The sequence below is a fragment of the Phasianus colchicus genome, chromosome 2 (assembly GCF_987193195.1).
Source record: "Phasianus colchicus chromosome 2, bPhaCol1.hap1.1, whole genome shotgun sequence".
NCBI classification, from domain to species: domain Eukaryota; kingdom Metazoa; phylum Chordata; class Aves; order Galliformes; family Phasianidae; genus Phasianus; species Phasianus colchicus.
Genome location: NC_143437.1, coordinates 43,289,723 through 43,316,151, shown reverse-complemented (window position 1 = coordinate 43,316,151; position 26,429 = coordinate 43,289,723). Strand labels below are relative to the sequence as shown.

General features: G+C 37.2%; 1 long non-coding RNA gene across 1 annotated transcript; it reads right to left on the bottom strand.

Moving 5' to 3' along the window:
- Positions 1 to 494: 494 nt before the first annotated feature.
- LOC116243071 (uncharacterized) lies at positions 495 to 26,429 on the bottom strand. The gene is made up of 3 exons (XR_004169873.2): positions 26,345 to 26,429; positions 17,007 to 17,132; positions 495 to 811 (listed from the first exon to the last, which is right to left on the bottom strand). It is a non-coding gene; the product is annotated as an uncharacterized LOC116243071 (long non-coding RNA).

Here is a 26,429-nt window from a genome sequence, read left to right as displayed (position 1 = left end):
AGCAGCCTTCCTGTTTATGATTTTATTCCCCTGCTTCTCCAATTGCAGAAGCTCTGTTTCGTTACTGCAGGAGGGAGAATTCTGCCATCTGTCGCTGCCCATAGAAGGTTTTAGTTGATCAGTCAGTGTGCAGGGTAAGCAGAGATCCTTGCTGCTGTCAGGAGGAGGAAGAGTCTTGGAACACGCCCTAGTCCTGTGGCTATTAAGGTCATACTGCTTTACCTCTAGTGAGTTATTGAACTTCTAATGAGTCTGGCATAGGTATTTTAACTCAAGCCTGATAAAGCAGCAGCCTTCCTAGCATTAGAAGTGTGGTCACCTCCTATATCAAGGAAAAAAAAGCTAATTCTCTTCGAAAGGCTCTTGGAAAGTACATGTCCACCTAACTTAGATACCTACAGCTAGGCAGAGAGGATGAATTTCTGGAAAAAAGTTTCATTGCTCTCCACTGACTAGGCAGAATGACATGAACCTTAGAAAGGTGATTTGTCAGACACTAAAATCTCTTGACACTAGTTAGAACACAAAGGTACACAAAGTTGGAACTCGAAAGCAGAGAAATTGTGTTTGATTGCAAAGTTACTTGACAGACTAATTAGAAAATACAGAGAGTTAAGCAATTTGGTTTAATTCTTCACATTCTTTTAATCTTTCATAAAGCAGAGAACAGAAATCAGCTGTAAGTGCCAGAGCTCCATTTACTTCCTCAGAGTAAAATGTAACAACCTGGAAAAGCATGGGGAGATGCTTCCCTCCATCCCAGAGTATCTCTTCATCTGGAACACTCTCAGCAAATAGGGACTGCTCTTGCCTGGATAGTGGATATAAAAAAAATAGAATCCTTTAGGTTGGAAAAGACTTACAAGATCATCAAGTCCAACCATACTACAATCATAGATGTATCCATCCAATGGATTGATTCCATTGACATGAGAATGACTCTCAATAGGATGCTGATCATTCCTTACTGATGAAACCATAATTAGATTAAAATTTGACCATGGTTGGAAAGTTGGTCTTCCCCCCCAGAGACAGAAGTCTGGACCTTTGATTTAAGACCTGTATTGATTTCTCTTTTCCTTAATTTTCCTTTGTTTCACTGATTTTGTTTTGAGTTTGGTTATTTGATCGTTAAGGCATTTGAAAGTGTTGAGAGGGAGGAAGAGAAAGATTTGCACCAAATTTGTAAATTTAAGTTTTGTTTTAGGAAGAAACGTTGTAGATACATACTTTTGATTTTTTGAAGTATTCTTTTTGTGTGTAAAAAAAATGTCAAATTCAACTATGTTTATGACATCTCCAGAAACTAGCAGTTCTCTGCAATATTCTGTTAACAAACATTTTTGAGGAAGAACAGTGTTTCAACTAAATATCCATAAAAGCCAGGGCTTCCATGCATGAACAACAGTATTTGCTACACACTACTCACCTTACACTATTTAGACACGCCATCAAGAAACATGTGACACAGAAACATAGCTACTGAACAACGCAATGGATCACGATATAGTCTTTTTCTTAGTTCAAGCTATCCAATAAGTATTTATGAATGTTACACATACTCCTGTGCTCAGAAATTGTTTACAAATGATTTGTGAACAGAAAGAAAAAAAAAGAGATAAATCTGCAATGCATATACATTTTGCAACAACCCATTCAATTCATATTATGTCTGAGAAGATTTTTGAGCATTACCTACTCATTATATGTTTGAAAGAACATATTTTATTTGCAAGTGGTCCATCCAAGAAAAAAAATAATTCGGCACCATGAAGTAATTTAGGACATGCTTTTGAATTTAAGGTGTTTAGGAGAATATCTAAACACCCTCACAATTCTAAAATATGTTTCATTGTCCAAACAGCGCTGAGATTTAAGCTGACTCATAAGTGTTAAGCAATCAATTATTGTAGACACAGCTTCAAATATGCTTCCATTTTGTCTGGTTGAATTACAAATGAGTTATTTCATTAGCAGAATTATTATTTTGGGATGAACTCCAGAACATTAAAGCTTTACATTTAACCTCTATTACAGCCCAGAATTGAATTAACCTCTCTTTCTCATATAAAAGTAGCTAATGCACTTTCCTTGTAAAATGCAAATGTCATTATACTATGTTTCACAGAAAGCACTTAGAAAAATTCAACGGAATTATGGTTCACAATATTTCAGTGCATTCAATTAAACCACTACATTTTAAGGAAATTAGTTTATTTTCCTTCCTATCATTGAATACTGACGCTTAGAATAACAAGCTAAAATATCATATTAGTTTCTCAAGGCTGAAATTCAGTGTTACTCTAACACATATTATATGCAAACACAAAGGCATACATTGGAAGTTCTGTACTCATTGCAGTTAAGAGAATAAATTGAGTCTTTTGCTAAAATATTCAGAATCTTTTAAAAATCTCTTTGGGCTTTATTTGTTGTTGACTGTTTTATTTTTGCCATTCAGAATTAGAAGAAAAAAAAATAAGCGAAATAATACATAAATTGGCATGTTACTGGGAGCAGGCTGAATTAAATTCTTCTAATATGTATGAGGGCTGCTCTGAAAATAAAGCCTCCTATTTTATTACGTTGGCCCATAACATCAGAAGCAGATATTGATGGTATGGCAGTGGAGGTTGAATCTTCCCACCAGTATTTCATTATATGTAGTTGCCATGTGACAGATGGCAGCAGAGGGGCAATCTGACAAAACAGCATCTGACACAGAAGTGCAGATGAAGAAAAGGTGTGTCACTGAATTCCCTCCATGTGGGAAAAATGCTACCCACTGACATTCATCAACATCTGCTGAACATTTATGGATACCAAACAGTAGATGTAGGTGGTGTGTTCCAGCAGCAGCAAGTCACCTCCATTTGTACTGATTTTTATGAGTGTGTTATGCAGGCTCTTGTTCTTCACTGTCCAAAATGAATAACTAATGGTGGCAACTGTGTTGAAAAAAGAGAATTGTAGCTGAGAATTTCTCTATCAAACAGCGTTGTTGTGCTCTTTGTATCTGTTGTAGTTCCCATAGAAATAAACAGGAGGATTACTTTTGGAGTGAACTATGTAATATTTACTAGTTCAAAGAAGATTTTTATGATCGCAATATTCAGCTCTATTCTGAATGAGAATAGAAGACCTCTACATGTACCACAAAGAAAAACTGTGGAAAGATCCCACAGCAATTAGTCATTTCATTGCATCCATTTCATTTTAATACCAAAGCATTTCTTCAAAACAGCAAAACAGGGAAAGACAATCACTGTGGCAAGACAAAATTTGTAAGTTAGATGGAAAAAAAAAAAAAAAGTACCATTGGTATATATTAAAAAGTATCTAAGGAAGGTCAGACAAATATTCAAAAGTTGTTCATGGTCAGTTTTGCATACTCATTAAAATCAGAAAGAAAATTAGTAGGGATATTGACACAGACTGTCAGATACTTCTACCTGTCCAACAGATAATTAAAGGATATATATATTGTGATCTCTTTCAAGTTTATCCCTCACATTAAAACGCAGCTCTTACCATTCTGACAAGACTTTTAAGGGGAGTCAGTCTGTAAATCTTAACTGTTTGTTTTCTCCTGGGGGTCTTTTGCACTTGTTTTCAACCATTCATCGGAGGTAGCTTTTAATTATGAGCCAAGATTCAGAGCCTTGTATAGACAGACCTTACACTGTCCATAAATTTTGAGATTTCACAACCATCAGACAGACTCTCTAAAAGCCTTTATGAGAAAATATGGTTTAGGACAGAGACAGCTGGTATTTAAATTATCCATGTGAGAGAAATTACTGTTATTCATTCACCAGATGCTTTATTCATGTATAGATTTTTAAATTAATAATTCCATAATACTTACAGCTATGTAATCCTAAAATCCACACAGTTTTGCTCAATGACCTTAACAAGCTTTGATATCTTTTTTATTTCTTGCAAACACAGCAGCAGATTTTGCCAACTGCCACTGTGATGGAACACTACACCAGATGAAGGAAAAAATGTCATCATCCACTGACAAGGCAAGTTGAGTTCATCAAACTGTTATTTCTGCCTGTACACTAGGTGTAGGCTCCAAAATCATTTAACTAGGAGAAACATTTAATCCCATACAATGTCATGAAAAACAAAAATGTCAGAAAAACAGTCCCATGCAATGTCTAACCCTACATCTCACAAAATATCGTGTGATATATTTTGAAACCCAGTAACCAAGAACTATCTGGAGAGTCAGGGAAACACTTCACATCTATTGGCATCAATTGGACAACAAGAAATTTGGGGTGGAAAAAATTGGAAATAAGATGTTTTGATGGAATATTCAGGGAGATGATCTTAAGTGGATGCCGTTGGCCTTGTGAATGCTAAAGAGATAGAAATGCAACCAGGTTCTTGTTTATTTAATTCCCTGGAAAATAAATCTGTAGCATTGAGGCACACCATTGTTCAAAAAAGTTTTATGCAATCAACATCCTATTGTTTTTCCTTGCAACCTTGAAAATTATTTTTCCTGCTCTCTTCTTACTGCTGGAAATTACTGCTGTAATTTCAACATCCTAATCATTACAGCTTCCTTCTTTCAGGCCTCGTCTATATTTTTAGTCATCATGAAACATGCTATATTTCTTCTTCACTTTGAATCCCTGCACTGGTTAAGTTCAACTTTTTGTGAAGTTCATAAGCTTTGTTTCATCTTTGGAAGCACAACACAACTCCATTAGTCACCTCAGCACTCCTCTTATTTCCTCTGGTCTTGTGTTTCTCTCACATATTCACGTTGTTTTTTGTAAAAGCCATTCCACAGTCATTACCTGTCTGCAGCAAAATTCTACTTTAATGTATTTGTCCATAAGAGGTTTACCAGAAATGATTATAATATTAAAACCAAATTTGAATTGGAAAACTACTCCAACTTAGAACTTCATCTGTATGTTATACACTTAATATCCCTGTCACATCTAAGCAGTAAGCTGCTTAGCCGCTAGTTTTCTTCTAACCATGCCAAAAGCAATAATAATAAACGAGTTCCAGTTCTCCTTCCAGTTTCTTAACACAAAGTTTTCTCCCCAGGCAAAGTTTTCAGAAGGACAGGCTCCTGAGACTGAAGGCTCCAGTGACAGGTTTCACCACTGAAAGGCTTAAAAACATATGGCTGGTACTGGTAGAATAAGGTATTTTCTGGTTAATTTTGGTTTTGTGTTTTTCAGGGCTTTACATGACAACAATGGTCTTAAAGATGTTTAAAGGCAAAGGCTAATATGAAGTAGTCCAAGGATCACATAAAACTTATCAATCAATACCTATCCTCGGAGTATAGAAAAAAATAAAGCTGGAGAGAGCTCCTAATTTTAGTATTCTGGATCACTTGGGACAAATCCTCAGGTGGCTGCTATGGATTTTAGAAAGACAGAGCAGTAACAGGAGTCTGAAGCTGTAGAGATAGACAGCACATTGTCATGAGGATAAAAACAATCTTTGGGACTACCAATGGCTGCAGTGGCATTCTCCAGCCAGCTTACACTGGCCATGACCCAACATTTGATCAAGACTTTCACTGCTCTTCCAAGTCACTCCACGGCTAAAAGATAATTGATAACTCCACGGATAAGTTTTTAACTGAACAGTCAAAGCAGCAGCTATAATATGAGAACACTCCATGCCCAGTAACTGCCAGTTTTCCATCAGAAGGCCTGTATGAACCTTGATGTCTCTGAGCCTCTGTGATTCTAGTGTAAGCCATCTGAACACACACCTTCCTCCGAAGTCCTCTCAAATATTTGTAGCTGAGAATCAACTCCAGTACATCTGCTAGTATCCAACTCAGCAGAAAGACCTTAAGGATGAAACGTAACCAAAGATGACTTCTTCATCTTAGTGGCCTAAGCTTCAAATGAAGATCAGAATCACCTCACGCACGTCTGACCCGTCATAGAAGCTTCATCTAGGCTTTACCACGCAAAGAATATTCATCAGAATGAAACAGACAAAACAAAAGGTTTGCACCCACTGATGTGGTTGTCACTTCCACATGCAAAGCATATTCATAGAATGCAGATTCTGCAGCCTCTGACAGCTGTTCATCCAGTTGAGGTACACATGGCAAGTTAAGTTTTAAATGGGTTCCCCCTCCACGCTTTGCTTTTTCAACCAATTTTCTTGATCCCTAATTAAACTAAGACCAAAAGTACACTTCAATTGTATCAATTTAAACCAAAGTAACTTTTTAAAGTAAGAAGCAGAGAAAATATTTATTAAGTTCTTCTACACTGCAATCATTTCACTCCAGGCTACTAGGAAACATAGTGACAGACAGAGTTGCATATTAGAATAGGCCATGGTTGCTTACAAGATCAGCAAAAACACAGAAAAATCATGCCCTGGAATATCACTATTCAATTCACACTCTGCAACCTGGGCTCTTACATTAACTTCAAAAATCTACTTTGATCCAGTTAGCTTTCCTACATAGCCAGTGCTTTGCAGCATGATCAAGAACAGACAAAGAGTTAGTAACAGAAAAACCTCACATCCCACCCTCTGCTAGTCATGTATATTCTCTGCTCCTGTTTCCCCATCCCCTGTAGATATAATATTTACTCTCCCAGTGCACAGATGTGTTATGAGAATTAGTCAGTATCTAACTACTTCAACATTTAAAGTGCTATTCTTCAAGTGCTAATATTATCACCAGTACATTTGGATATGATTTTATTTATGCTTCTGACATTTGCTTTCCAGATTTTATTAGAGCTTGTAAACAGTGAAAAACTACTCCTGCCAAACCATATTACACACTTCCATAAGATGATTCAGGCACTCTTAGACCCTTCAGATTTGTTGAAGTCATAGCCACCTAAAATGTATTGATTTGCTTTGGATCATACTATTCTGTAAAAGGAGAAAAGGCTTTTTTTTTTTTTTTTTTTTTTTTAATCTTAGCTAATGCTTCTTCTGTGACCAAGAATTAGTTCACTGTCATTACAACAAAAGCAACTCTACTTCTTTGAATGAAGAAAGAAGGAAGTCCCAGTCTCTGCAGTGATCACTGCCCTGTTACTTTGGTTAAATGGATACCTCTAGAGTACTACAACAGCTTCAGCAGCTGGGTGCAAAAAAGGTGATCTCTGATCTGATGCTTCTGACTCAGTCTATTTTATGCGCAGTGGAAATTGTCTGCAGATAATAAAAAGGAGAAATAATAGCTCTGCAGAGATGGTTCTCAGATGTTTTGGCAGACAGGTCTATTCCATTCATATACTTTGGAAAAACTCTGAATTTTGACATAAAATATAGAAGCTTCATTATTTCCCTGGGTGCAACTTGAAACCCAGTAGTTACAGACATGGTCTCAGTATTCATGCTTTCCTCTTATGCATATGCACACATCTATGTATCTGAATGTGTATACTGAGAGCAACAGAAGTTTACTGAAAATCTGTCTGAGATATTTTCTATTTGCAATCCATTCAGAACAACATCATAAAAATACTAATCTTCTCATCTTATATGAGATTTATCAACTTTGTTGTACATGAGTTTTTGTATAATACTGTTAAAACCTTGTTCTTCAAATCCAAATGTGAAGTTTTTGTTCCTTAGACAAACCATATTTGTTCTCCCTGTCATTCCCATTTGTATGCATGTATTCACATGCACAAATGCGCACACGCTCCTATACTTTCATTTAACTACCATATGAGATAATCCTATGGCTTTAATATAGATGATCGCACTAAAACAGTCACAGTACCTTTAGAGTTTAGAAGACATCTGGTCCAACAGATGATACTTCAGTGACACAACTAGTGGATCTGTGACATTTTCTGTTGAAAAAAATCTTTCTTACTTATGCAGAACAGTGAGGAAATGGGGCCCAGTTAGATAAAATGTTGATGTGTACCAGCTAAGGATCTGATTACTTCTTTTTAATGTTTCTACTTAAACTGGATTAATTTCACTGAATCACAAAATAACCTGTTGCACTAGTTTGTATATTCCATACACAGACACCCTGCCCAGCTGCTTTGCTGAAATCTATATTCACAGGTATTCCTGATTGCATCATACACATGCATAAAATGAGGGGAGGTGGGGAAGCCTACCATGATCATGATCTGGATTATGACAGATTAGGATTAATATGGTGTACATAACAGAAGTTTCGGATAGCACTGAAACACATAACCTGTCAAAAGGTTATTCAATAAATGAAGGCATGTACACAACACACCTAACACAGAATGTGTCAAATTTTTGATTTTGAGTTCTGAGACAATGAGTCAACAGTATCATTTCCTGGCATTGATTGATTATATACACATAGTTCAAGTACTTGCTCAACCTCAAAAACATAAAATATCTGACATAAACTTTGTCTGTGTATGATCAGGAAAACTTCTCTTTTCCATAAGGGATACAGATTATATATAATTACGTCTTCAAGAACTACATGGGTGATTAATCTGCTTTTTCCAGAGTATATCAACAAATTAAGACTCTTCTCATATTAACAATTTTCCACATCATCAACTGTGCTGCTCTATCAGTCTTATTAATAAACATGCTCACATCACCAAAGGAATCAAGGAGTAAAGATTAAATCTACCTATATAACTAAGCAACTTGTTTTTTTTAGATGATCTGTGACAGTGTAAGAGTGAAAGAACGTTAACAGAAATACAAACATGTTGACATTCTCCAGAATACATTGGTTATTTGTTCTTCCTGCTACAAAAAGCCAAAACATTTGGATTAATGGCTGTCCATTTATCTTGAAAGTTTGACATCTACCAAAGCCCTTATTAGTCCCTTGGAGACAAACATTGTAAATCAGCGTTTGGCACCAGGATGCTATAACTAGTTGCATCAAGAATCTAATGTAGTAAACAGAGACAGTTGCGTGTATTTAGACACCTATGGGGAGAAGAGTAACTGCTAGCTATATCTTGTTGTAACCTCAACCCATCATGCTGTAAATTCATTTAGAAAACAACTTTGATGAGGGACAGTAATTGACCTTCTAGATATTGATCCAGGTAGTAACAAGAGCTGTGTGAGACTGAAAGGTCTTTGCCTCAACTTCAGACATCCAATGATTTTGTTACAATACAGTGCCTTTCCAGGAGGCATGCACACTTTCAAAGCATTAGTTACTTCTCAACCTTATTATGTCTGCTATCAAGATCACTAACAAATGATTTCATCTAAGTTATAGGTCTTTTTTCATTCAATGACTCCAAAAATAAGCTTGCTGACAATAGTTCTCTAATCAAACAGCGAACACACACACACACAAAAAAAAAAAAAAAAAAAAGAAAAGAAAGAAAGAAAAACTACCAGAAGTTATAGAAATCACTGAAGTACTCTGTGATGAGTCAGTCTGGAAGCATCATTGCAGGACATCAACATAGTGAGTGGGCAATTATAATATATGTTGATGAATCCAATCAGAACAGCTGGAAAGTTAAACATCAAACCTTACAACCAACTGATGCAAACCAAGAATTATTTAGTGAATCATTTTAAGTGGAAGTACCTCTATGAAGTCATGATCTCTTGTGGATAATTCACAAACAGACAAAGGCCAAATTCATAAAATTATTCATTATAAATTATTCATCCTCTTTTTTGGAGGTATGAAGTATTAAGTTAAGTGTTTAATTTTGATTAAGTGAGGAACTGGGCACCATAAATACAACATTTGACTCCATCCTAGAAATTTAATAGGTTTTGGAGGAAGAAGAATAAACTTTTATTATACCACTCTTGAAACTTGATTAGCTGTTTGCTTAGTGAATGTATACACAGAGCCAGACCACAGAAGATGCTGAGACTGCCTAGCTCCCATCACCTTAAGTTGTGGTTACCAGGCACATTTCAAGTTCAGCTGCAAAACAGAATATGCAAGCTGCTAAATCTTGGTATATTTTTTTTTCCAGGAAAAGCTCATGAAGTTAAAGAAAGTAACAATAGATGGTAACTAATTGTATCAGGAATTTCACCTTCCCAGTATTCCTGGGAACAACTTTTATCCCTGATGAATGCTCCTTCAAGTGAAAAAACTTTTCCTTTCAAAGAGCCATGTTTTTTCTCAAATTAAAAATATTTGTCTCCTCTCCTGTCCACTGCACCAGAACACACACACACACACACACAAAAAAAAAAAAAAAAAAAAAAACAACACAAAACACATGGGTTCAGCCTTTGCTATAGCTGGAAAAAAAAAACAGCCAGCTTCTGGACTTTTTTTAAAGTAACATTTTTGAAATTGCATTTTCTGTTAGGGCTTCTAAATACTTTTCTTTAACCTCTGAAAACGCTCTGAAGATTTTATTTGCCCTTGTTATTCTCTACAAAAATTTGCTTTTATGATGTTTGGGTTTTCTGTTTTGTTCAAGCCTACAAAGTCATCAGTCAGAATCTCCCATTTCTTTGTTTTTTTCCATGCCTTCTGCTGCATTAACTCCAAATTTGTTACCACTCTTACCAATAAATACTCTGCTGGGGTACTGAGTAGGATAGTAACAAAGGTAGTGAAATGCTGCACACATTAACTACACAGAAGAGCACACAGATTCACCATTTTAATGTCTTTCAGATGCAGCAGGTCTTACAGCTAACTTCTAATACATTTAAACAGTGAAACATACATATAGTGTTCTCATATGAATATGCTTCTCTAGTTGATGCTCATAAAAATTCACAATGAGGCAAGGAAGAAAGTAAAAACTAATGTGAAAGCACAAGCTACACCACCCTATTTCTGAACAAAACTGAACACAGAAAATCTGTGTTCTGCCTGCTGCCCTAAGAGGTGCTGGCAACACTGCAGCACATACGAAATCCTATGATGATAAGGCAGTGACGGCTGGAACAATGGTAGAAGGCAACAGGGAAACTCCAGGGAAATGCTTAAAAGGAATTAAGGAGCTATCCTCTAAGAAAGTGACAAGACCAACTGCCCAGCTGACATGCCTCTACACCAATGGATGCATCTTGGGAAAGAAACAGAAGGAGCTGGAAGCAACCATGCTACTAGAAAACCATGATACAATTGCTGTGACCAAAACCTGATGGAATGATTCACATGACTGGAGTGCGGCTATTGACAGCTACAAGCTGTTCAGAAGGGACAGGCGAGGAAGAAGGGGAGGGGGAGTTGCTATCTACATCAGGAAAGGAATAGAATGTGAAGAGTTGCCCCTAAAGTATAGACACAAGCATGTCAAAAGCCAGTGAGTGACAGTTAGAGACCAAGACAACAGAGAGTCATGAGATTGGTGTCTATTACAGACCACCTGATAAAGAGGAAGCCTTCTACCTCCAGCTACAAAAGGCATCTTGATCGCAAGTACTCATCCTGTTGGGGGACTTCAATCACCCTGACATCTACTGGAAAAGTAGCACAGTGAGCTGTAGGCAATCCATTAAGGATAACTTCTTGAGTCACGTAACATATGGCTCCGCTAGGGAAGAAGCAGTATTGGACCTGTTACTCACCAATGCAAATGAACTGATTGATGACATCAGTATTGGACGCTACAGTCAACAAAACATCTGGGAAACTGTCCTCATGGGCAAGGGTGCAGAACAAAGCTGGCAAATCTTTAAAGAAGCTTTCCTCAGGGCAAGAGAGCTCTCCGTTCCCAGGTGTAGAAACTCAGGAAAGGAAGTGAAGAGACTAGCATGGCTGAACCAGGACCTGCTGGTCGAACAGAAAAGCAAGAAGAAAATGCATAGGCATTGGAAACAGGGACAGGTATCATGGGAAGAGTATAAGGAAGCTGCTAGGCTGTATAGGGATGGGGTCAGGAAAGCCAAGGCCCATCTTGAACTAGAATTTACTAAGAGTGCAAGAGGAAAGGTTTCTACAGGTACCTCAATCAGAAAAGGAAAGTCCAGGAGGGTGTATCCCTACCTTGTCCCCCTCTTGCCCCCAGTTTCCCCCAAGTGAGTGACACAGGCAAGCTGGTAACGAAAGACAAGGAAAAGAATGAGACAGTCAACTTTTTTTTTGTTGTGTTTTGCCTTAGTCTTCTCTGATAATATCTCATCACAGAGCCCTAGAGTGACTGACTGATTTAAAAGGGACATCCTTGAATATCCATAGGTCTATGGGTCCTGATGAGAGGCATTCCAGAGTCCTGAGGGAATTGATTGATGCGGTCTCCAAGCTACTCTTGGTGACATTAGAAAAGTCATGGTAATCAGATGAAGCTCCTGATGGCTGGAAAAAAGGCAACATCACACCCATTTTTAAGAAGGCAAAAAGGATGACCTGTCAGGCTCACTTCTGGGACAGGAAAAATCAAGGAGCTATGGAAGCTATGCTAAGGCACACAGATGACAGTGAAGTGATACGAGAGAACCAGGATGTCTTCAGCAAGGGCAAATCCTGCTTGACTAATCCAGTGGACTTCTACGATGGTGCAACTGCATCAGTGGATAAGGGGAGAGTCACTAATGTCCTCTACCTGAACTTCAGAGTAAGGCCTTTGATGCGGTACCCCACAACATCCTTCTCATCAAATTGAAAATATATGGATTTGATGGGTGTGCCATTTGATGGACAAAGAATGGGCTGCAGAATTGGATTGAATCCAGAGAGTGGCAGTGAGTCCATGTTTGGATGGAGATCAGTGATGAGCAGTGTCCCCAAGAGGTCAGTGTTAGAACAAATGCTCTTCATCAATGACATTGACAGTGGGGTCAAGTGTACCTTCAGCAAGTTTGTGGATGATACCAAGCTGTGAGATGCAGTCAACATGCCCAACAGATGGAATGCCATCCACAGAGACCTAGAGAGGCTTGAGCAGCGAGTCCAGGAGAGACATATTAGGTTCAATAGATCCAAGTGCAATGTCATGCACCTGGGTCAAGGCACTGCTAATACAAGCTAGGGGGTGAAATGATGACCAGAGCACTGCTGAAAAAGGCTTGGGGGTATTGATAGAGGGTATGGATGGTAAGCTGGACACGAGCCAGTAATGTGCCATAGCAGCCTAGAAAGCCAAGGGTATTCTGAGCTGGATCAAAATAAGAATGGCCAGCAGATGTGGTGGATGCCCAGTCCCTGGAGACTTTCAAGTCCAGGTTGGACCCAGGCTCTGAGCAACTTAGTCTAATTGTGGATGTCCCTGCTCATTGCAGACGAGTTGGACTAGATGACTTTTAAAGGCTGTCATGGTTTTGTTTTTTTTTATTTGATTTTCAATATTCCACATCAAAACATCATGTACTGGAATTAAAGTGTTAATGCTCTAATTCTATGTACCTATCCCTATACATTACGGAAGTCACGGGATCTGACCCTTCCGGGTGGGGCGGTCTCTTACTGCCTGGCAGTGGGTGCTGGAGGGTGCTTTCCTAGCCGTTCCAAGCTTTTTCAGGTTTGACTCGGTCTCGGGAACTTTCTCTCTCGTATCTTATTTGATTTATTAGTCTCAATTTCAATTAGATTGTATTATATTGTATTATTTTGCATTCCAATATCATAGTTAGTAAAATAAGTTTATCTCCATAGATTGTTGCCGCTGTTTTTTTCCTTTTCCCCCTACCTTCCCATTTTGTGGGCCCAGGCAGGGGGTGGGGAGGGCAGGGGCCTACTGCCCCCTGTCACGGGCATAAACTGATCTAGTTAATTCCATGACAAAGGCCCCTTCCAGCTCTGAGGATTCGATGGTTCTATGAAAACCAATGGAACGTAAAGTCAAAGGATGGACATACTTGAGATGCTGTTTCACAAGTGCTTGCCTCTCCAAAGCCATATCTGAATTCTGGGGCACATAAAGAGCATGTGGAGAAAAGGCATGCAGAGGTGCATAACAATTTGGAAGAAACCACATGAATAGGACAAAAGGCCAATGGAAAATATTTTTACCATTCATATTTAAACTGGATCAGTTTTCTCATTCTTTTGAGAAGGAAAATTTTTCAAGGTTATAATAGTTAGTGGTGAGATTGATGCATCTTATCACCCTAGGCTAAAGAATATTAAAATGTGACAAAAAATGAAGTATTTTCTTTCAAAATTACTTAAAAATATTACATCTTCTATAAGAACATCTGTGGACTTTCATTTGTTTCACTTATTCCCAAGTCTACAGCTTTTCCCCAGGAGAGAAAAGTCATCTTTTCATTAGCTTTTTAAGGATGAAAAAGCTGTAACCAGTTCACTGCCAAATGTTCCACTTCACCAACAGGACACTTCTTTGTACACTAGTTGTTTTTTCCAACACCACACACAATTTTAGCAATAAAAATTAATTCCTGTCTACTAGGTTTCCATTTCATAACCCATCAACTTGGGAAGTACATTTCAAACCAATCTCCTGTCAAAAGCAAACAAGTTTTTACCTTCATCCTGTCACATCTCTCTAGCCTGAATCTTCATTTAGGAGCAATATTAATTTCTATTTCTCAGTTGCAGCTGTGCAAGGATAAAAAAGTCATTTTTCTACCCAGGCAGAAGAGAACACTCTTTTTAATTTGTCAGAAGTTTAAGTTAATGACCAAGTACTGATATCATTTCTTGCAATGACCTAGAGTCCAGCTGGGGAAGGGAAGTGCATCATGCCCTCGTCCAGGGTATATTCTAATTTTTAGCACAGTGACAGTCACACCTTTCAGGTATTTCAGAAATATCCATAATAGCCATGCACCAGACAGCACAGGTGTCAGGCATCAAAAGAACATTTCCACATTGCTTAAAGATAACTTAAGTGGGTAAATTTAAAGCCTTTCTGCAGATCAAGATGGATTTCTTCCCAGATGAAGAACACTGGTAAGAACAAGTTATCTTTTGCCCAGTCCTAGCAACATGATTCACATTTTGCTTATGAAGCAAAGCAAACAAGAAATACTGTACAGAAATACACCCCATGCAGTAAGGCATCCTAAATGCACAGCTGTAGAGAAGTGGTAGGACCTCTGACTGTTAGTGCAGCTGGCAGTACACACAGAAACTCAAAAACAATCCTGAAAAGATGCATATATACAACACCAACTGCACTCTAAGTCTGTTACAAAGTAGGTAGCAAGTGTAATTGAACATCTGCTAGAGTTTGGCCCATAGTTATTTCTAATTGGGTTCTTTCTCTCTCTACACCTGAATTGATAGCAGATGTTTGGTCTAAGCACTGTTTTAAACATTTCTGATGGTTCTGGCACATTCCTTTATGAGACACCAGATGTGCAGGTCCTGAAATAGCTGTTGCCGACTTCTACCTATAGAGAAACTGGAAGTCATGTAAGTAGGAAATAAAGTAAAACTTGTTTGCATTGTGATTATTAAAAATAATAATTTTTAAAAATGAAAAGCATTATAAAGCAGGTTAACAAGAGTGAAGGGGAAATTTCTAATTTAAAATGAGTTTTAGAATTACTTCAGGCTTGACAGTCCATCTGGACATTGCTAAATGCCTAGTCACATCAAAACGTCATGTTTCATTTCAGTTCCCTTTTTTTTTCCCTGAAGTATCCCCTTTAGTTCCCAGCCACCACAGTATCTTTCACAAACTTCATAGCATGTTTTGTGTCACAAGAGGATCATTGTAGAGCAACACAGAAATTACTTAGTACAGTGTTCAGACCACAAGCAGAATGACTGCCTGCTTCTTTATGCCTAGTTTTTTTTTCTAGGTTCCCTTATCAGCATCATTCCTGGGTAGTTCACCACAACTCTAATTATAGGTCCAAGCAAAATCATCAGGAAAACAATACTTTATTTTTATACCTAATGCCAGTAGCTTGCAATTTGCTTTACTCTAAGAAAGGGAAAAAAAATGTTTACAAATGCATGATTATACAGCAGATCTTAAATTGCACAACAATTACCTGTAAGTATTGACTACTGTCAGAGCTCTGCTGCTGTCCATGAAAAGGTCAGGTCTTTTCAGTTGTGTTGTTTTTATGTGAGGAATACCAAATAATAACACAAATTTATTGGGCTGCTGAGATTTTTTTTTTACCCAGGCCTGCTTAGCAGTCACTGGCTTTGAAACTTCTTTGTCATTAATATAGGAATGACGTGAGCTGACATTTTTCCTACTTAATTAAAATAATTTAATTTTTCATACCAACATACAAAATGAATAGTCTTAATTCAGGGACTAATTTAGCTGGGCACAGAATACGAAGTGACAGGCAGGTGTTTTGTCTGTCAACACATAAAACATTTTATTTTGAATGCTCCAGTGACGGATTATGTCTAGGCTATGGATTCCTGTGTGTTTAGGCCCTGCTCAATGCTTCACTTCCTGCTGCTGGCCAACTCCTTTTTTTCTTGCTTCTAGCAGGCTGTGAAAGTTTATTAGCACATCTCTCTTCACCTGCCTCTGGTGATCTGCCTAGCTTCTATCAGCCTATTCTATGCCTTCTTACTGAAATTGATCTTAATCCAGTTTTAGTTTAACATGAGTACTAATAGAGCATTAAAAAAAAATCTTCATGTTGGCAAAGGATTTCAGACCCTGGAATCTTCAAGGCAGATATGACAGACACTTTATGTCACGGTATTAAGGATGAACTTACAGACCACCATAGACGAAACACACAGAGGCCTATGCCAGCAAAAACAAGGAACACACATGTACCACGTTAGCCATTTAAGCTAACTCACTAGAAATCAGCAAATCCCTGCGAGGTGTGTCTCACATTCCTTTCCACAATCCCCAACCTGGAGCAGCAACAATAAGCGTTAGGAAAACAAAACCTTAACACCACCATTTGGCTTCAATTACTTCCATGATGAGACACCTATTCACAATTTTCCTTCCTTATCTGTTACACTGCTTCTCTGTCCCACACTGGTGAACATAGGTCTGCTGATGAAAGCAGCAGTAATTTGCTGGGCTAGTGGAAAATAAGTAAAGAATCATCTGCACAACACCGTGCCACTAGCCCTGTTGTTCATTTTATTTTTGCTTTATTGTTATGTCATTGTATCATACCTAACAGATTGATGAGATGGTAAAGCACCAAAATATAATATAATTTCTTACCTTGTTCCCAGGAACATTCAGATGAAGGAATGTGAGGAAAAGGACAAGATTTAGCTGTTCTTCTTTGTGGATGGAAAGGATGACTTGTAGCATCTCTCAACTCCTTCAGCCTTACTTTCTGTGATCCTGTAGAAATGATACATTCATATGGCAAATAAGACCATTCCTGTTTCCAAGAGTTAATTCTTAAACAGAGTTTTTAATAAGATATAAGACTTTGTGCTTCAGGGTTTACATTAATATTAAAGATGCATATATTTTTCAAAATGGTGTAGATAAAGTTTCATCCACTTCTCTCTGTAGCATCCCACATTAGCTGCCCCTGGGAAAGAGAATCAGACAGACTGTGCTTCTGATCCAGTATGACAACTCCAGTGTTGCACATCTGTACAGAAAAGTGTGGGCAAGAATACTTGCTAACACATCAAAAGTACTTAACATCTCTCCCACTTTGAAAGGTTTCTTTATCCTCATTCACCTTTGACACACTAAGCATAGGAGTGGCAGCAAAACTATTCTTTCTCAACATGCTTGCATACATATATATGCACACATATATTACACATACACACCTATAAATGTATGTATACTTACAGAAAAAAATCCATGTACCTGGCACAAAAGCATTATTATTTTGTTATCAAATACAAACTACCTTTGTTTCTGACTTAACTGAATTGAACTTCAAAGGCCTTGAACACAGATTTAATCATTTTAGCTGGGTTTTGATGACAACAGCATCAAACATGTCTCCCTTGAAAGATCAAACAATACTCTGCTCTTCTGCTTCAGTAGGCAAAGTTTCATTCAATGACATTTTCAATCCCAAAGAATGTGAAGAAACTGATATGCCACACGTTAAGGCGACCGGGAAGTTTTTCTCTCTTGCTGTTAACAGCTCTTGAAAAAGTTTACATTTTACCCTGACATAATTACCAATTTTAATTCCTTTCAGCACATTTAATCCCTTGTCTTTTTCCCACTTCCTTCAATATCAGGCATGCAAAATCAAATAATTTCATATACCGATGTTTGGAAACCACTGAACACTGATTATCATTTTCAGTTCTGATCATATTTGCTGCAGTTCAAATTAAAAATGGTCATGGAAAGAATTCCACACCAAAAACTCAAAGGAAGAACGTGGTCACATTTTTGTTACTGTTTATCAAAACTTTATTTATTGAATACTTTCTAGATGTTCATAGAAAAACAGCGACAGACAATTGAGAAGGGCTCAAATAAATCTTAGTATGTGGCTGCGAAGTCCTGAACCTGATGTTCAAAGCTGGTATCTATAAACACTTCATTTTTTTTTTATTCACTGCACAACTGTTGAGTTCGTGTACATAAACCTAGCCAGGAAGATACCACATCTTCATTTTCTTCCAAGTTTCTTTTTTGCATCTCTCCTTTCATATCTGTTCTCTCCCGAGAATTTGGTATTTATTAAGTTTTTAATAACAGAATAAAATCCAAGCTACATTTTAAATAAATGGAAAAAAAAAAAAAAAACTGGAAATATTCCAAATACAGGATTTTCATGTACAATTTTCAGAATGACACAAATTAAAACCAAATATAAATATAACAAGTGGCCTTCAAACAGTTTGAGTAAGAAAAAGAAATTACACCTTTTCTAAAATTCTTCAGAAGTCAAAGGAGAATGGAAGCAAGGCTGGATAAAGAATAAAGAAGGGATCTTTAAGTTTGCCTACTATATGTGCAGTAGTACATACATCAAAAACCCAAGCATTATACTGAACATGCATCTATTCCCAGGAGAAAAAATGACAGATGTTAGTTACATCGTCAAAAAAATATACTGGAAGGCACCCAAATATTATGTCAGTGAGACTGATAAGTATAAAAATCAATATAGATTAGCAACAGCACATGCAGGCATGGAGTAGAAGCTCATATGATGAAGATAGAGAAGGTTCAATTTTAGGTATATGCTTTCATTAATAGGGAAAATTATATATATCCCACACCTCCAGAAACCTTCAACAGAAAGAAAATATTGCCTCCTGCCCACTACAGAATAAAAACAACAATTCATGCAGTTCAACTACACAACTAGAGGCAACATTAATATCTACATCACCACAGACTCTTCCTCCTCTCAAATAAATTTCCCTGATTTAAATATTCCTCAAATCTTTCCCTGTTTAATCATGGATTCCTCTTGTAGCACATACACCTAATTTCAAATAGGAATTTGTAAGAACAAAACTTCAACCATTCCTCGATTTTTCTTCCTTGATTCAGTTATACTCATTTTTCTCTCTGAGTAGCATTTACATCTTTAGCTAATCGTCAAACATTTCAGGCATATGATTAACCATAAATTAAGAATAAAAAGGAGCTCATGTAATAGTAGGATTTACTAGATATTTGGTAAGATAACGTTTGGAAAATAAAATGTATTAATGATTATTCGCCTATCATATCAGCCAGAGTTATATAGAGTTCTAGTGCAATTGCACACAGTTTCACAGAAAGTCTTAATTTTGAGTTAAAAATATCTAGGGAAGCAAATTCATTAGGGCTTGTATTTTTATTTTTTTTTTTTAAGAAGTCTGAAAACCCCTATTCTAGCACTTAATACACGCTCAGAGATTTTATTGCAGCTCTGTAGAAAATAGCTGTTAATCCTACCGTGTAGGCTCAGTAAGGCAGTCCTTAAAAACAGAGTACAAGAATACCTAGGGTCTTCCACTCCTCTCCTGTAGATAACGTCTCTTATGCCATCAAGAATAGTAAAGTGTTTCTTTTTACTACTAAATTCTGGAGCACGAGTACAAATAGCAGTCTGTTGCTAGAGATGGTCTGGGGTGTTTTTGTTTTTGTTTGTTTTTTAATTAGCGTTCTCCCATCTTCGTATAAGTCCCTGTCCATCAACTTCAGCAGAAAGCTGAGCTGCTATCCTCAGTGTGGAGTGCCCTAAAATCATATGTAGATGCACAGATGTTCATGCACACCGTGCACACATCACAACAAATGAAAACCTCAGAACCACAAGAAAGAAACTGTTTTTCTCTTGGGGAATCCTGCATTAATCTCTCCTCTTTTCTTGCCAGTAACTGTAACGAAAGCACTGGCTCAATAGAGCACAACTCATTAATATTAGAACCTAATGTGTTAAGCACTGTTAGAACATCTAGCCCATTATACATGAATGAAAGCTAATCTAAATATGGAGTCTGAAACAAAAACCTATGACCTTTTTATTTTTTATTTGGTAGGTTTCTTGCTGACTTCATTTTACTTTCCCTACATTTTGAAGATACCAAAAAAAACAGTAAGACCATTGCAAAAGGCAGGCCACATTACTACGATTACAGAGTACCATCTAGAGACTGCAATAGTTATAACACTTCTAAAAATAAAGCATTTCCTAGACTCTCAGTAGGGCCCATGGACAAAAAATAAAAATAGTCCTGTACTTTTTCCAGCACTACAGAAGAGATAGTCCAATATGATGGAAACAGATGTCAAATGGAACACTTTGCATCCCTCATGCTTTTTTATCCTGTGGTTGACCCTTCAGAACAAAAAAATGGATCTAGGGAGAAAATGGTATGTTTGACTTAATCATTTTGGCATGTTGGCTTCGTTGGGCTGTCAGTGCATCCTGAAAGTATATTTCTCATCATTTACTGCAGACAGGCTCACAGCATGTAGCTCACAGCTCAACAGTACTTTCAACATAACTAACTATTGACAATATTTGAACCTTTGAGCCCTGCTATCCTTGGCACAGTCACAAAAAGGGCAGGTAAAAACACCTCAGGCTTCAGGGGTCTCTCCCCCCCTCTTCACAAACTGAAGGCTTCAACCTTGCCTTTCAAATCCCATCTCAAAAAGACACCATGAAACCCATTTAATTGGAGGTCAGCTGGTCTCAATCCAGAAAGCATATTCCTTTAGCTCATTCCTATACACAGTATCTTTGGTTAAACAGTAGACTCTGTTAGCAGGACCTGTGTTTTCTCTGTGCAACCTTACACCAGGTACTAAGTACTCCGGCAAGTCCTAAACGAGAGTTATAGTGAAGGGCCATTTGTAATTCCAGGTACATGTGAAAGACTAGTAAAAAGCCCACACACCTTTTTCCTTTCAGTTCTTCCTCTTCCCATCTTCAATGCAGCAGGTCAGCCTTTCCTCATTCCATTTTATGAATACCTCTTTTCTACAAAGAACGCCTACAGCTATCAGCGGTCCACATTACAACAGAATTAAAGCCACTGATATGCAAAAGAAAGGGGAAATGCTGGAGATGTATGATTACTGTTTAAATGACACAGTTTCAGGGTCAACACTACAGAAGGCACTTACAAAGAGGCTGACAAGTAAAGATGAATGGCTAATGAATGAGGGCAGGTACATTATTTAATGCACATTCACCTTCTCTGAGATCCATAGACTCTGCTACCATCTGCTGGTTCATGAAAGAGAGCCAGGGAATCTATTTTAGTGTCTGTATGTACATAAACATTCAGCTGCCTCTCATTACAAGAACAGTCCTCAGTTAGGTCACAGCCTACCTTCAGCCTCTACAGAGCTGTCAGTTATGCTCACTTTTATTTACTGATGCATTTCCAACAGCAGGCATGAGGAAGAATTACAAGCAGTCAGTGCAAAATTTATATTAAATCCAAATAATAATGCACATTTACAGTATCTTGAAAAAAGCAAAAAAAAAAAATGAATCAATGTAATTAGTTCCAGTTTGTTCTAGAGAACAGAGAGTGACAACAGATTGAAAGGTATTCAATTCTGGTTTTGAATGAATGTACTCTTCATTATGCTTCACTATACAGCAGATATATAAATTGGCATACTCCACTGACATCAGTGGAACAATACAGACTATTATCTTTTGAGAATGTGAGCCAGCAAGGATAAGTGTCAGAACTTAAACATAACTAAATGCGAAGTTATGGCCAAGTTACACTAAATAGGGGAAGAAAGGAAACAAGAACACATCTCCAAATATAGTACTTTTATTCTACACATTCTGTCCTTAAACAATGTAATAATGACAGACATTTACAGAACTCACAAACCAGTTTTAAGATCTCCATCACTTCTTCATTCATTCAACCTGTCAGAACAATCAAGAAACAATAGGCAGTGGTGGCAAGTAACTCCTTTTGCAGACAAGTGACATTATAAATTGGATGCACACACTATAATTCTTCAGAACTTAAGACCAAAATAGATCACAGTGGCCACTTAGCACGGTCCACAGAATTTTACCTAGCAATTCCTCTTCCCAATCATAATTTCATCTGAGTTTGATGCTTCGGAGAGGAGAAAAGAACATGCCCAATCCTCAGATCTGAGGACTAACTGTATACTCAGGTCATTCATATTCACAGTGGTACTAGAACAAAGCTGTATCACTCCATGGGAAGCCCAAGGATTATCATGATTCAAAGAGGCCAGAGTCCTCCAAAAGCTACCTGCCTTCACAGAAAAATTTATGTCATCTTAGACCGCAGGACAGAATATTTTCCCCTCCTGAAAGCTAGCAGAGATTCCCTTTTCCACACCAGAACTTGGAGAGCTTCACTAAAATCTGTAGTCATCCATACTTCATGGCAATGTCTAAAGAATGATATTGACATTTCCTCAATTTGGAGACAATGGAATAAAGGGATCTTGGAAACATTTTTCAGGAAAGTCTACCATGAGCTTTCTGCATTTGCCCCCATGAATTGGTCTCACTCCTAGCTCCATAAAGCAACAGCAAGTGGCTTCCTTTAGGACCTGCAAATAAAAATGCATGAGGAAAAGAAATCTACGCATGAGGTTTTTGCAGAAGTGAACATCAGAGAGCCTGTGTTCATTGTTTGCTATCTAGCAAAAAGAAAACTGAGGTTACAGGAGTCAATGAGAAAGCATTGTCTCTATATTCTACTCCTACACAGGTTATACCAGAACTCCTTTACAATAAAACTGGACACCATTTCAGCAGTACATCCCTGGAGAAATTGTATTTGGATTGCTGACATATGCTGCTTAGTTCAGAGCTGAATTAATGCTACAGATACCTTGCAGATGAATCACAGTAAAGCCCTAGTATAGCCTCAAGGGACTCAGCATGGTCTGACTGCCGATGGACTTCTCTTGGTCTCTTCCAGGCAGAATTTTTGTACTACAACATTTTAAATAACTCTGTACTCCTATAAATAACTCTTAGCACCAAAAAAATGACATTTTTTTAAACACTACATGTTAGTAAATTTGAATCTTTAATGCCCCCTAGTTATGTGTCATTTTAACATTTGATTTTGGGAGGGAAAGACAGCAAATATCCCATGAGGATAAGCCAACATGAATTATGAATGACACTGCTTTTCAATAACAAATGTGGAAAAGTGTTGGAAAAGATCCGATCCAATGAAAAAAAAAAAATCAAACGTGTAATCAAAATGAATTCAACACAATAAACTAGCTGAGCCTTTTAATACTCTTAAGAAGCCAAGCTCCAGTCACACAGATACCCATCCCTTTTGCATGAATTCACCTACAGGATTTTTTATTTCTATAAAAGAAACCAAGGAAAAATATTTACAACATATTTGACTATAATTATTAGAAACCAATAAAAGCACGCGAACTTTGCAAAAACAGTTTCCTGTTTTAACCGCATAGTTGAAAGGTGAATTTGGCTTTTATTTTTGAGACCTTAGGAGGAGATGAGCTGCAACAAAGAAAAAAAAATACAAAATGCTGCAAGGACTGTAAGAAACCACCACAAATATATCCATTAATGTATGCATCAGAGAGACTTCACCACACAAGCAGCCTTGCAGCCCAAGGACATGATGACATTCTTTGCTCCTTGTAGGTCCCAGCTCCAAAACCAGACTCATTCTGTTGAAACAGCACTGCTTGTTGGGGCTGATTTCCAAGTGCTCGAAGTCTAGAAGTCTTACTTATATTTATAACATTGCAGTTGAAGAACAGATGGCTTTGTGCAGGTACTGCTGAGCTGCTACAAACAGTATTTTGCTGTAGATGTATACATCTACATACATAACAGGATATGTTGCATTTATTTGTCTTACTCTTAATAGTTTCCTTACATTAGCACTTCCTAAAATACTCCCTTATAAGGGCAGGGTATTATTATTATTTTTTTTAAAGCACTGATCAATTTCGTTTGAAAGACAGCAGAGGAAGAAATCCACCTCCTAAGACATTTTACCAGTGAAATCAGAGGAAAAATATTGCATTGTAAATGTTACATAGAGATTAATTCTCCCACTTGTTGATACAGAAGTCCCTGCAAGAAAATGTGCATTTCAGAGAACCATTAAAATGAGCTAAAATGTATATACATTTAAAGCAGGAATAGTGATAAACTGTTTTGAAACTAAAGAAACATTTGGAACCATGTCATCCAGACATGCCTACCGAAATTCTACAATTAAAAATAGGAGTGAGAGAACAGAAAGCATTTAATTTTTTCTTGAATCCATTACCTAGACAGTCTGCCATCTTACACAGGCAGACCACTATAGTAGAAACGAAAGTTCTGAATCACAGTTTATATATAGCTCAATTCTTTATGTATTCATCTTCCCCAAAGGAATCAACTAAAATAAATCATAAGAATATTGTCATGGGAATACACAGATGTACACAGCCCTCTCACAGCAAATAATTAGAGAGCTATTAGGAACCTTGAAGAAAAAAAGGCCTTTCATGCCCCTTAAGATTTCACTGGATTACAAAAATCTTGCTTCCACATGGGTTTTTTCTGACATAATTTTTTTTTTTTTTTTAAACAAGAAAGCAGGATGACACACTTTGGAACACGTACCATATTAAATAAATTTAACATGAAATGGTGATAATAGCTCTCTCTCACTCTCTCATTTAGTGGCCACTGTAAATTCACCAAATGCTTTTTAAAAATCACATGAGATATCTAAGAGTCAACAAAAGAAATATTCCCATGAGGCAATTTGCATTTGACATAGATCTTGGAATAGCTGTTACAGACTTTTTTTTTTTGTCTTCAAAGCTCATATTTTTCCCACAGTAGAAATGCACCTCACCTACCAAAATAGCAACTCAGCTAAGCTAAATTACAGAAACAGAGGCTGCCCCCTCTGCACAGTGCAGACAGATGATGATTTCATGCATAAACCTCACGCACATTATTTGAATGAGGAAAAGATTTTTTTCCAACTTCAGTGATAAACTCAATTGGTATTTTCTTCTGCCATTCCTCTAGGCATAGAACTACCATATATCAAGAGCAAATTCTAAAAACTCCATGCTTACAGACGGGGGAAATTAGAGGAAAAAAGACTTAGTAAACACATGGCTCTTTACTAGCAAACGTGGGCAACAACCTTATCTTCATAATAAAACCAGTAGTCAGATCTGAACCCAAACAAATCCACATAAATGGCTTAATGTGGGCCAGAGCTTCACCCTAAGTCTCAAAGCAAGTAAAAAGAAATAGCAAAGCTTACCTCTACAAAGAGAAAAAGTAAAAATATTAATTTCCCACTTTCTTTAAGAGTTAGAAGGTCATTCATCTTTACGAAAGCTAACAAAACAAATGTCATTAGATGTTGGAGATATGAAAGGTCAAATAAATATCCTGAACATGGAGCTAAAGTGTTATTGAAAGACCAAAGGAAGAGGTGAGGCATATTTCTTCCCTTAAGGATAAAATGATTAAAGAACAAAAATAAGAGACAGAAAGAAACAGAGAAAGCCCAGATACCAAAGATTTTAAGTAACAAGACCGCATTAGACAAGAAATAGTTTCCTTATATTAAGAAGCAAGCAGTAACCAGAATCTAGAGAGTTCAAACCATCTAGAATGTTACTGAACGTAGTTTTTAAAACTTGAAATTTCATTATAATCAAGCCTAACAAATTAAGGAATGTTTCATGATAAAAATATATTTTTATATTCAATCTAAGAAATCACATTTGTACAACAAATTAAGACAAAAAGGAAAATGAAGTAAATCCACTAAAGAAGAAAAAAAATGTTAATTTACCAAAGACGATTTTAAACTCCTTCTATGTTGACCTTTGGTCTCATGATAACTCCTCACAATTAATTTTGAAAAGAAGGTTTTTTCCTTCAGGCAATTTTCTTTAAAAACACTTATTTGGAACTTTAAATAGAATACCGTCCCAGGGTAATAGGCCAAACAAATATGAGTCACTGAGATATTTTCTGTAACACTGTAACAGGATGATAACAGCAAGATAGTAAAATCTTTGTCTATAGCAAATGAGAATGAGCCTAAATGCAGCCATGAATACAAAAATGAAGGAAAAGAACTGCTTACTTTTAGAAGGCCTCAGGTAAGCAGAGAACTCCAACAAGAGATGCCCTCACCCCCACTGCCAACCCTTAAATGAGGTCTGTGAAGG